Here is a 9,901-nt window from a genome sequence, read left to right on the forward strand (position 1 = left end):
GTGGCTCGCTCTTTCACAACAGGCACCACCTGTCTTAAATGCCCCTTCCATCAGGTGCCTTAAGCACCTACACCTGGTTGGGTGCTGCTGCATTCTGGGAGATGTAGTGCCACTGGCAGCCATCTTGTGGTGTGGCAGCCAGACCTCCACACGGACACCACACCCCTCTGCTAGCTGGCCCACCGTGATGCCACAATATATAAAGAGAAAGAAAAGCAAAAACATTACATCCCACACACATAATACATAAAGAAAAAAAATATCAACAATATGTATAATGTACATTGAACAGTATCACTACAAACAGTGAACAATATCACTAGCTTACTACATCAAACAGATTGTGGTGCTGAATGAAAACAGAGCACTGACAAACCAGGTCTACAAGGGGCACGCTTTGTTTGCTTGTGTGTGTGTGTGTGTGTGTGAGTGAGTGAGTCAGTGAGTGTAGGTAGATCCATGTAAATCATTTTACATAATTCTCTTTTTTGTTTGTTAGAGGTAGAGTCTTCACTTATGGAGTATTCTAACCAGGGGTGGACTACATACCAGTCACCCTTGAAGCTCCTGTTTCGGTTTCCCTGGAGTGTCTTGGGGAAATTTAGTTGAGGTTGCGCTGGAGCTTCACCCCTGGACTTGGAAATGTCTGTAAAACACCAAAGAAGCCCATTAGTATCAGCTTTTAGTGCTATCCACTTCCAATTACATGTTGTTCTTTTGTTGTTTTTTTAAGACTAAACATGCAATCATTAACATTTTACAGATTGAATAAATACATGTTTAATATGTGGCCAGCCTTAAAATTATTTTTGTTTGCCATAACCCGACCGACCCTGTCCCATTCTTCAGCTACGCGTGCTGGCAAAATAAGCATGGATTTTCCTGTCTCCCCCTGAGGCACTTATCCTTTTCATTGTGTCATCTTTAAAGAAAAGTTTTACACAACATTAACTATAGACTGCTTTTATTTCAATTTCAAGTGTAAACTAGCGACAGTGTGTTATCTATGACTAAGTGACACCTGGGAATGGAAATAAGCTAACTAGCTAGCGCTAGCTCGCTAGCCAGAGATAATCTTACAAGTTTGCAAAAATAACAGCAGCAGCCTAACTCAACTCACTCTGCCACAATTCCTCAATGTTGACACATTCTTACACATTAAATTGAGTGTGAAGATAACTTTATGATCTTATCATTTCAATGATCCTTTCAAGTATCACCAACTTACTCACCTGTTAGTTACAGTGGTATCCAGTGGTTAGCTGCTAGTCTCCATTGAAGCGCAGTCAGAATGCCGGCCCGTTGGTTTGTGTCTTGCGCTGTTGATGGAGGCGTGGCCCAACATGTTGCAAATATGGCAAATGACAATATAAGACGACTTGATAAAAAAAATATGAATGCATTTATTTCAGCTTTATACCGTTTCTATTCAGGTGGGTTTTTTGTATTTTTTTTTTTTTGCCGTGCCGTGAGGTTGGGGGGGCCGGCAGGGTGGTCATTCTCTGACCAATGGTGGCCGTGGCCCCCCCTGGCCACCACATGGCCACGCCCCTGCTAACTTGGCTACAGCTAGCCTAGCATTAACGGTCGTTGGACAAGGGTGGCTTATTCGGCAACCTACACATCACAGCGTCCCTACTGCCCAGCAAACCCCAACGGGAAAGAGACAGCGGAGTCCAGGCAGTAGACAACTCTGGTCGACATCGTGGGTGAGCTACCAAGGACAACATCTTCCTCTACATCCACTCGGCACGCTCGCGGAGGCGGCGGCCATTGTTGCAAGCTAAGTGTTTTATTTTCCTCAGTGCAATTGGCGCGAAATAGCTGTTGAGTTTTTGGCTACTACGAACACGAGCGACGAATCAAGCTTGCAACGTAAGACCCCTGCAACATTTTGGGTACCCTAAGTATTTATTTATTAATGCCGGCTATAGGATTAGAATTGTTGATACTGTGTGTGTTTAAATTGATTGCTATTCTGGTTGTGGAACTGTCAAAGACCGTAATTGTGTTAATTGATACTTGTGTACATATGTATATACATTTTGCTAAGTAAATAGTTATCTGTGCTATATGGTGAATGATTATTTGTATTAGTCCCATATTATATATATTTAGGTATTTAGTGCCTATATATAACTCTGGTGTGAACAGGTGAGTGATTGTCTAGCATTGATAATATCTTTGTTACATTATAATCAACACGTCCACAGTAAAGCTGAGCTGCCAACTCTCCCGTTTTCCCCGGGTTTCTCCCGTTTTCTGATCCATCTCCCGCCGCCCTCCCGTTTTGTCATTTCTCCCCGTAATCTCCCGTATTTCAGGATGTCCAAACTTATTTTATTCATAATCAAATCAAAATGTGTGTCCAATGTTCTAAAGTTGCCAGATCATGTATGAAACGCAATCATGAGAGGCAACGCAATCATGATAGGCAACACAAGCGTCAGCCAATCAAATGCCTTTCATGCAAATACGACAGCACAGGCTGTAGCCAATCAGATCACGTTTATGGTCACTTCTCAAGAGCGCGAAGCTCAAAAAAAAAGATCCGTAGATGGTCGTATTTGTACCCAAAAGTTGTTTGTTTGACTTTTCTTTGATTATATTTTTAGAAAGTTACCGAGAAATAGACACTGTACAATGTAAAAACCCAATTATTGTAACTGAAAAATACGTCTGAGAGGATTTGCGAAGTGTCTATGCCCCCTCCCATTCACTTTGAATGGGGATCCGTCAGGTTTGACCGATCAACGCATTCTGTGTACAATAAACACACTATACCATTTTCAACCAATTTGTCAATCTGACAACCTACATTCTATTGCGCAGGTGATCTTTCTGCGCAGGCTATTGCCGCGAAAAGTTGATATTTCAGTTGATATTTTCAAAGTGACGAAAAATGGCAGAAGCAGGTGTACCAGCGAAGAAGGTTAAATATATGTGTACATTTAAGTCGTGTTGGACAAAAGAGTTTGAAGGCATATCAAATAGTCACCTGAATAATAGTCATGCTTTTTGTAAAGCCTGTCGTGTTAATTTTAACATAGGGCACGGCGGTAGGAATGACGTCTGTCAACATTTAAAGTCTCAGAAACATGTCCGTGCTGCCGAGGCACAAAAGGGCACTCAGGCAATCTCGGGTTTTATCAACGAGGGACAGATCGAACAAGACCAAGTGCTCCAGGCTGAACTCAAAATGGCAATGTTGGTTGCCAAAAACAACCTCTCATTTTCATTTTGTGACGAATATTCAGCCACTGTGGCAACGATGTTCCCGGACTCCGCAATTGCCAAAAAGTATTCGTCTGGGAGAACGAAGACCACCCAACTTCTTAAAGGTAAGTTATCATTTTTTTCTCACAATTTCCATAAAACGGTGGTGTATTCCTTTATTGGTTCAGTGGCATACCGTAGTTACGACGGGCCCTAGTCAGTGGCATAAGGCAGTGCTTCCCAAACATTTTACAGTTTACCCTTTTTCATGTTTATAACCGCCGCCACGCCCCCTCATACCGCACACATATTCTGCCTATAACACTTGAAACTGTGAAGTTGACACAGGGTGGATCACTAACCGCCGCTGCCACGCCCCCTCGCCCCGCCCACATATTTCGCCTTCAGACTATTTAGATTGACGTAGATATGTCTAATGCCCACAACTACGGGCCCCCAATACCCACGGGCCCAGGTGCAACCGCACCTGCTGCACCCCCTATAGTTACGCCCCTGTTTGGTTGCAGATAGTCCCAAAGCACCAGCATAATTAAAACAAAACATTAGTAGTAGTATTTGAAAGTCACTGTTACTTATTTCTTTTTTTAGGTGCCATTGCCCCAGAGCTCAATGATGAGGTGACAGACACCTGCCAGACCCAGCCATTTGGTCTGCTATGTGATGAGTCCACCACACTTCAAAAAGAAAAGGAACTTGTAATTTTGGCTCGACAATATGACGAGATAAGTCTTGAGGTTGTCACCAAATTTATTGATATGCCAGTCTGCAACGTGGGAACAGCAGACAGCGTTTTTGAGAAGCTGGCAACCTCTTTGACGTAAGTTTATTGGCGATTTAGATTTATATAACATCAGATTCATCTTTATTGTCACTGAACAAGTTAAAAGTTCAGCAAGGGAATGATGTGGAATGCACTTAAGGCTCAGTTCAATTTCTTTGTATCCTATGTTTTCAACAAATGCATTTGTCTAATGACAGAACCAGAGGAATTCCATGGGATAACCTGGTGGCCTTCAACTCAGACAACTGCAATGTTATGAAAGGAAGGCACAATTCAGTAATCACTAAATTAAAAGCCAAGCAACCTCACATCCAGGATGTGGGCTGTGTATGCCACCTCGCACAACTTGCCACAGGCTGTGGCATCAAGGCCATGAAGGCCCCAGTGGAAAATTTGCTGGTCGGGGTATACTCCCACTTTGACAAAATCATCAAATCAAATCAAATCAAACTTTATTTGTATGGCGCATTTCATACAAGGAGGTAACACAATGCGCCTCACAGTAGGAAAGAAAAGGGGGGGGGTTTACAAACACTTGTAAAAAACACACAGATTTTCTAGAGATAAATAAATAAAATAAAATAAACGTACTAACCGCACTGGCACCGTAAAGGACTACTCAGCACGGTCATCGTCAAACTAAGAGACAGCTGCTGGGGGGGGGGGGGGGGGGGGGGTTACAAACACTTGTAAAGAGACACAGATAAGTAAATAAATAAATGTTACATAAATGTTAAATAAATACATTTTACAGGTTACAAAACACTTATAAAGAGACACAGATTATGCCAGAGATAAATAAACAGGAAATGACGTACTAACCGCACTGGCACCATAAAGGACTGCTCAGCACAGTTATCGTCAAACTAAGAGACAGCTGCTGGGGGGGGGGGCAGGTACAAACACTTGAAAAGAGACAGAAATAAGTAAATTAATAAATGTTCCATAAATGTTAAATACATTTTACAGTGAGTGATAAGCGAGATCAAAGAGGTATGTCTTAAGTGCATGTTTAAAGGTTTCAACATTTTTTTGGTAGACCAGACAAAAGCGAGTTACAGTAGTCTAGCCTGCTCGTGATAAACGCGTGCATCAGTCTTTCGGTGTCAGCCTGAGCGAGAAATGGTTGCACCTTAGCAATGTTTCTTAAGTGATAAAAAGATGTTTTAATTATATTTTTGATATGGGTTTCAAAGTTGAGATCTGAGTCAAGTATGACGCCTAGGTTTCTGGCTTGGTGCTTGGTGTCAAGTGCTAGTGTTTTTAAGTGTGCAGATAGTTTCTCTCTTTCGTTTTTTTCACCAATGACTAATACCTCTGTTTTATCTTGGTTTAGCTGGAGAAAGTTTTGTGACATCCATACATTTATATCAGAAATGCAATTTACCAAACAATCAATAGAGCTGTAGTTGTTGGGTGTTACAGAAATATAGAGCTGGGTGTCATATGCATAGCTATGATAGTCGATGTTGTGCCTCCTAATTACACTACCAAGGGGTAGCATGTATAGACTGAAAAGTAAGGGCCCTAAAATGGATCCTTGAGGGACCCCACAGGTCATACAAATGTTTTTTGAGCTGTGGTCTCCGAGGGCGACAAAGTATTCCCGGCCAGTTAGATAGGTCCTAAACCAGTTTAGGACCGGACCAGTGAGGCCAACCCAATTTTCAAGTCTATCAATAAGGATATTGTGATCAACAGTATCAAAGGCTGCGCTCAGATCCAGAAGGGCCAAGACAGATAGTTTTTTGGAGTCAGCATTAATCCTGAGATAATTTACAACCTTGACTAATGCCGTTTCTGTGCTATGATTGGAACGAAAACCAGATTGGAAGGTGTCAAATGCACAGTTAGCATCTAGGAAACTATTTAACTGTTTAAAGACAATTTTTCCAGGATTTTGCTTAGAAAGGGAAGGTTAGAGATGGGTCTAAAATTATTTAGAACTGAAGAGTCTAAATTGCTTTTCTTCAGGAGGGGTCTCACCAGGGCAGTTTTAAGTTCTGATGGGAAAATACCTGTAAGCAGGGAACAGTTTATAATGGCTAGCGCTAGGACAAAAGGTGAGTTTAAAAGAAAAAAAGGAAGCTTGAGAGGCTATTCTTGGTAATTTTACTTGGAGTATTTAATGACCTGGTTTATCTTTACTAGGCTATTTTATCATCACATCTTACTATTGTCCATATTTGTTTATTTGTGTTTCCTGGTATAGTGCAAAGAGAAATGAGCTTTACAAAGAGTTTGTGGAGTTCACAGACACAGACAAACTTAAGCTGCTCAGATACTGCACAACGCGATGGCTCAGCCTCCACACGTGCATTCAAAGAATGTTAAATCAGTGGCCAGCTCTTCAGGCCTACTTCAACAGCTATGAGGATGAGACGAGTGTTAAAGTTAGGGATCTGGCAGACTACCTCAATGATCCTGAGATCAAATTCGATTTCCTGTTTCTGAGTGCTGCTCTCAAGCCATTGGTTACATTCAACACTGCCTTCCAGGTAGGTAAGATGAATGTTGGACATCTAGCATTATATATACATGAAATTGTTCTTTCACATTACATTTCTAATCCATGTTACCCATTTTTACCAAAAGGGAGAGGGGGTGCTGATACACAAACTACACAATGAAATGACAAGACTGGTGAAGAGGTATTTGGGCTACATTCTCCCAGCAAGATTAATTGCAAATATTCCAGTCAGAGAGGTGTCACTCAGTCAGGAACACCAGCTGAAAAATGAGGATCTCTTCATTGGAGCTGAGGCCAGAGCATTCCTTGAAAAAGAGGAACTGCCCTCGGTTACAATGACGAAAATATATCAGTAAGTTATAGCTTCAGTTATAACGATACCTTGATGCTTCATTTGTATTTTTTGGGGATTCCTGGTTAATATATTGTGTTATCCTGTCACAATTGTGTTTTTAGGACAGTCAGGGCCTTCTACGTTGAAGTCATAATCAATCAATCAATCAGTTCAATCTTATATAGCGCTTCTCTATATACCCGAAGTCGCTTTACAGAGTCCAGAGTCCAGCAGTCATTCATACACAGTCATACCGGTGGTGGTAAGCTACCTCAGTAGCCACAGCTGCCCTGGGGCAGACTGAAAGAAGGAAGATGCTTAAGGCTTTCCCCCTAGATTCTCCACTGCTTAAAGACCTGGACGTGCTGGACCGAGCCTCTCGCCTAGACCTCTCTCCTGAAACAGGTTGACTTTCTTGTTTTATCATTGCCCTTCAAATTATCATGTTTTTGTAAAAAAAAAAACTTTCAGACTTTTAAGTCACCTAACTGAGCAAAGATTTTTTTATAAGAATTAAGTACATTCAGCATTTTGTAAGTAACCCTACTAATAAGATGTTTGCAAATTTGTTCATACTGTGTAGTGACAAGGCTAGGGTGCTTGTTTCCTCAACTGAGACTTGATCCTGATAAGCTGAGAGAGGAACTGACTATCTACCAGGTTGCAGACAGCAAGGAGTTACCTCAGGAACAGAGAGTGGACAGATTCTGGGGCCTTGTAGGTAAAGATGAGCGCTTCATTCAGCTGGCTAGGCTTATGAAGGCATTACTTTGCATTCCACACAGCAATGCCTCCTCAGAGAGGACTTTCAGTATGGTAAAAAAAATTGTTACAGAAAATAGAACTAGTTTGAATAACAGCACTTTGTGTGCTCTCTTATCTTGCAAAATTAACTTTACTAAGCCTGCTTCAAAGTACACCCCATCTAAAAAAAACACTTAGGGCAGCCAAGTCAGCCACCTACATTTACAACACTACAAAACAGTAGTTTTAAGACCTGTGCAAGTTACATTAACTGTTTCTGTGATGTTTTTTTTAATGAATTATTTAATTTAATTCGATTATTTATTCTTGAATTATTTTGTTGTATTAAAAAATGTCATGAATTGATAATAAGTTATTGCAATAGTTAGTTGTTATAATAATAAATAAGTGATTGTGAATACATTCATTGGAATGTAACATTAGCTTCTTAGGTAGCCTAATGTTAGCCTGGCAGTAAGTAGCTAACGTTAGCTTATTAGCTGTAATAGACATTATAGCCTTGGCTGTTTAATAACTGGGGACAATATTATAAATATTACATACCTTATTAATATACTTATTACATATCTTTTTATAATGTCTATATTTTTAATCTCTTACTCTCATCTTGTTTATTTTTACTGTCAACTGATACACCTCAACTGGGAAGCACTTTGGTCCAACTGATTTGGTTTTCAAATGTGCTATATAAATAAATATGACTTCAGCTATTGTTGATGTGACAGAAACTCGGTAGCCACGTGGAGTTATCTAGCACACATTAGTCTCACAACGTTTGTTAGTAGCCTACTTGTTTATGTAGAAAAATAATTTCCAAGGTGGCCATCTCCTCATTTTGTTCCATGTGCTATGTGTTTATATTCTGACATGTGCTTTTGTTTTGGTTTCCATGTGTTTGTTGCCCCGCCCCTTACCTTGTTTGGTCAACTTCCGGGACTTTGTTCATTTCCCTTCAACACATACCGCTTGTTGCACCTTGGATCCATATAGGTCCTCCTTCACAGCACAACATGAGCTGTCTGTAGCCCACAACAACATGACTGCCCAACTATGGGACCTGGGAGGTCCGGGTTTTGTTCAAACTCTGGTTGTTCACCTTGAGATGAGGGAAACTCTGGGTTGTCCATTCTAGAAAGAGAGGTGACTCAAACTTTTGGTCAGATACCATAGTAACCTAACTTTGGTTCAGATACCATGGTAACTGACTCTGTGAAATTAACTTTCTTTAACAAACCCTGAGTTTCTGAGTTCTTATCTCCTCCCTCCTCCCGAGCAGCTAGTGTAAAGCAACAGCAGTTAGACAACGTGGCACCCCAAGCCATTACCTAACTGCCTCATTCATTACTACCTCAAAGTTCTCCACCGCTGAAATAGCAACTTCCTGCACAGTCAAAGGCCACATTCACGGGCAAAAGGACAAACCGCAAACACCACAATTTCGGTCTACCGGGCAAGCAATAGTACTGATAGCCTTAATTAATTCTCCAAGCTCTGAAACCTGTCCGCGATCACTCAATGTGGAATAGTACCGCCTGTCTAAACTCTTCACAGGTTTTTCAACAATAGAAGGAATCACCTCACCATCAATATAAAACCCCTGTTCCACTAGTTTTCATTTCAATTCAATTCGATTAAATTTTATTTATATAGTGACAAAACAATATTATTGTCTCAAGGCGCTTTACAGAGTCCAGTGCATGAACCCCTTTTTTCCTTTTCCTTTACTGATAGAAACTGTTACGACCCCCTGTGCCCTGCGCACCCTGCCTGCAGTCCCTATACTGGCCATATGGAGGGAGCAGGCTGTGGACCTACAACCAGCATGATGAGCAGTGATTATCCACACCTGGTGCCAGAATATAAAAGCACTGCTACGTCTGATGGAGTCCCCTTCTCAGCTTCCGCTACTCTCACAGTTCCGTTCTGCTAGCAACGATAACCCACAATAACCCCAGGAAGTAAAACGAAACGAGGAAGTAAAATGAGTTTGTTGTATCAAATGAAAGGTTTTTACAACAAACAACCCTGTTAATCGACTGGGTAATATAAAAACCTTTTATATGCAACGAGTTTTATTGTTCCATTTGTCCTAATGATCGGGAAAATAGTTAAAAGCGTGTTTGAAAGTTATAGTAGCCTATTTGTCATTATAAAGTCCTAATCTGTCTACTCGCTAGATCAGACTTTATAATGGTATTTTGTTAACTGTGCATTATATTAACTTGCTTTAAAACAAGGTAAGATATAGTGAGTTCATTTTAAGCGTACAGGATACTTTGATAATAACTAAGATGTAGCTGAAAATTGACAATTA

The 9,901-nt window shown here is 40.8% G+C and overlaps 1 long non-coding RNA gene across 1 annotated transcript; it reads right to left on the minus strand.

Moving 5' to 3' along the window:
* Positions 1–247: 247 nt before the first annotated feature.
* On the minus strand, positions 248–2,327 carry LOC122132888. The gene is made up of 2 exons (XR_006152400.1): positions 1,233–2,327; positions 248–646 (listed from the first exon to the last, which is right to left on the minus strand). It is a non-coding gene; the product is annotated as an uncharacterized LOC122132888 (long non-coding RNA).
* Positions 2,328–9,901: the final 7,574 nt, after the last annotated feature.

Source organism: Clupea harengus, chromosome 5 (genome assembly GCF_900700415.2).
Source record: "Clupea harengus chromosome 5, Ch_v2.0.2, whole genome shotgun sequence".
Lineage (NCBI taxonomy): Eukaryota > Metazoa > Chordata > Actinopteri > Clupeiformes > Clupeidae > Clupea > Clupea harengus.